Below are 3,270 nucleotides of genomic sequence, written 5' to 3' on the forward strand. Positions count from 1 at the left end.
CGCGGTCAAAACGAGTCGACGGACGCACGTTCCCTGTGCGCCGAAGGCTCTCTTGATATGTGATCCGACCCTCAGACAGACGAAGCCAAGGGAAGACCCAAGGCCGCAATGTGCGTTCAAAGAATCAGTGCTCAGTGTGTCCTGCAATTCACACCAAGTCTCGCAGCTGGCTGCGTTCTTCATCGACCCGAGAACCGAGTGATCCACCGCTTAGAGTCGTGAAAAATAGTTTGTTCAATTCAGTACAGTACAACCAGTGTTTCAGGCACGTGGCGTCTCCCTGTGTGTGGTTTCGAAGAGCGCCTTTCGGCGTGCGCTACTCCTGTTTCGCTCTTTCGTTCGGCGGTCACGCGTTTCCGCATGACCGCTGCTGATCCAACAGCCTACTCGAGACGAAAGACAAGAGCTTGGCGCGCGCGTACTCGCGCAGCTCTCCAAAGCCACTCGGCCAGTGCCAGGGACGGCTCTCTGCGCCGGAGCCACAACAAGTCTACTTGAGGCGGAAGACGAAGCCAGCAAGGGCCTGGCCGCAAGTGCGTTCGAATACGGGATTACAGTCCCTCGTCTGTCCGTACTTCCTCTTTCGACGTGCGGCGCCTTCCCAAAGCGCACAAGTCCGCAAACCGCAGAACGCTTCCGACGTAGCAAAGCCGCGTTTCCTTCGGTACTTCGCAGCAACGCCGCCTTTCCCTCGGCGGCGGGCAAATAGCCTGCAGACGTCGTCGCATTGAACCGCGAACTCGACACCTCGCGCGTCACGAGCGGGAGCCGACCGGCAGCCTCCGGCCCTTTCGGGCGCGGTGGAATTTGCCGCGGAGGACGGGAGAGTGCTTTAGGCCACGGTTCCTTCCGTACTTGGCAGCCGCACCCTCAATACCGCCGGTTCCATGACCGACCGAGCGCCGCACCGTTCCTTTAGTACTTGGGCAGCAACAAAGTCGGGTCGTTACTCCACACTCGCCGCAGGAAGCGACCGGCAGCCGCCAGCCTTTTCAGACTCGGCAGCGTTTGCCGCGGAGGACGGGAGAGCGCTCGCACCACGGTTCCGTGTGTACTAAGCGGCAGCGGCATTAGCTCTCGACCGTCAGTTCCTTGACCGACCGCACGCTTCGCCGTTCCCCTCGTACTGGGCAAGAGCAGCAGGTCGGGTCGTCTTACTCCCATTCCGCGCAAGAGTGCCGAGGCGGACTTCAGAAAGCCCACCCAACAGTGTGCGTTACGCCGTTTCTACCCGCGGGCGCGGCCAAGCCAACCGTCCAAGGTTGCAGCCGGCGTCCACTGGGCGCAACAAATTTGGCACGGGGCGCCCTTCGAAATTCGGGCAATCCCCGGCATGTTCGGGTATAGCCGTCCCCGCGTCCAAGCGGGGCCAGCGGCGGAAAGCGTCGGGCGCAGCGAGCTGCTTCACCCACACGGGGTAGAAACAATGGCGCTCGTCACCCTCGAACAATCCGGTAATGATCCTTCCGCAGGTTCACCTACGGAAACCTTGTTACGACTTTTACTTCCTCTAAATGATCAAGTTTGGTCATCTTTCCAACAGACCGGCGCAACCGAAAGGCCGCGCCGGACATCGGTCCGAAGACCTCACTAAATCATTCAATCGGTAGTAGCGACGGGCGGTGTGTACAAAGGGCAGGGACGTAATCAACGCGAGCTTATGACTCGCGCTTACTGGGAATTCCTCGTTCAAGGGGAACAATTGCAAGCCCCTATCCCAATCACGAAAGAAGTTCCACGGGTTACCCAGTCTTTTCAGACAGGGATAAAGACACGCTGCTTCCTTCAGTGTAGCGCGCGTGCGGCCCCGGACATCTAAGGGCATCACAGACCTGTTATTGCTCTGTTTCGTGCGGCTAGGAGCCGCTTGTCCCTCTAAGAAGGTTGTAAGGTGCTGGGAACCCCGCACCTATTTAATAGGCTAGAGTCTCGTTCGTTATCGGAATTAACCAGACAAATCGCTCCACCAACTAAGAACGGCCATGCACCACCATCCACCGAATCAAGAAAGAGCTCTCAATCTGTCAATCCTCCCAGTGTCCGGGCCGGGTAAGTTTTCCCGTGTTGAGTCAAATTAAGCCGCAGGCTCCACTCCTGGTGGTGCCCTTCCGTCAATTCCTTTAAGTTTCAGCTTTGCAACCATACTTCCCCCGGAACCCAAACACTTTGGTTTCCCGGAAGCTGCCCGCCGAGTCATTTGAGTAACTCAGGCGGATCGCTGGTTGGCATCGTTTATGGTCAGAACTAGGGCGGTATCTGATCGCCTTCGAACCTCTGACTTTCGTTCTTGATCAAAGAAAACATTCTTGGCAAATGCTTTCGCAGTAGTTCGTCTTGCGACGGTCCAAGAATTTCACCTCTAGCGCCGCAATACGAATGCCCCCGTCTGTCCCTCTTAATCATTACCTCGTATTCCAAAAACCAACAGAACAGAAACGAGGTCTTGTTCTATTATTCCATGCAAGTTTATTCAGGCGACTCGCCTGCGTTGAGCACTCTAATTTTTTCAAAGTAAAAGCACCGGCCTTCTCGAGGCACACAATGAAGTGCACCAAGAAAGGACCGGCATGATGTTCAGTCCGAGCCGTCGCATCGGGTAGATGCACTACTCGTCTGGAACTGAGATCCAACTACGAGCTTTTTAACCGCAGCAGCTTTAGTATACGCTATTGGAGCTGGAATTACCGCGGCTGCTGGCACCAGACTTGCCCTCCAATTGATCCTCGTTAAAGGATTTAGAGTGTACTCATTTCAATTACGGGGCCTCAAAAGAGTCCCGTATTGTTATTTTTCGTCACTACCTCCCCGTGCCGGGAGTGGGTAATTTGCGCGCCTGCTGCCTTCCTTGGATGTGGTAGCCGTTTCTCAGGCTCCCTCTCCGGAATCGAACCCTGATTCTCCGTTACCCGTAACAACCATGGTAAGCAAGTAACCTACCATCGAAAGTTGATAAGGCAGACACTTGAAAGAAACGTCGCCGGCTCGTGGCCATGCGATCAGCACAAAGTTATCCAGAGTCACCACACAATACGGGCCGAAACCCGATCGATCTTGGTCTAATAAAAGCACCCGTCGCCCAAAGGGCTTCAGGCTCACTGCATGTATTAGCTCTAGAATTGCCACAGTTATCCAAGTAGGAAGAAACGATCTAAGGAACCATAACTGATTTAATGAGCCATTCGCGGTTTCGCCTTATTTCGGCATGTACTTAGACATGCATGGCTTAATCTTTGAGACAAGCATATGATTACTGGCAGGATCAACCAGGTA

General features: G+C 54.9%; 2 non-coding genes across 2 annotated transcripts; both read right to left on the reverse strand.

The window, feature by feature from the left end:
• Positions 1-65: 65 nt before the first annotated feature.
• LOC139054025 (5.8S ribosomal RNA) lies at positions 66-218 on the reverse strand. Its single transcript, XR_011510972.1, has one exon. It is a non-coding gene; the product is annotated as a 5.8S ribosomal RNA (ribosomal RNA).
• A 1,237-nt stretch (positions 219-1,455) lies between these two features.
• On the reverse strand, positions 1,456-3,270 carry LOC139054027 (small subunit ribosomal RNA). The gene has a single exon (XR_011510974.1). It is a non-coding gene; the product is annotated as a small subunit ribosomal RNA (ribosomal RNA).

This window comes from Dermacentor albipictus, unplaced genomic scaffold (assembly GCF_038994185.2).
Source record: "Dermacentor albipictus isolate Rhodes 1998 colony unplaced genomic scaffold, USDA_Dalb.pri_finalv2 scaffold_524, whole genome shotgun sequence".
NCBI lineage: Eukaryota > Metazoa > Arthropoda > Arachnida > Ixodida > Ixodidae > Dermacentor > Dermacentor albipictus.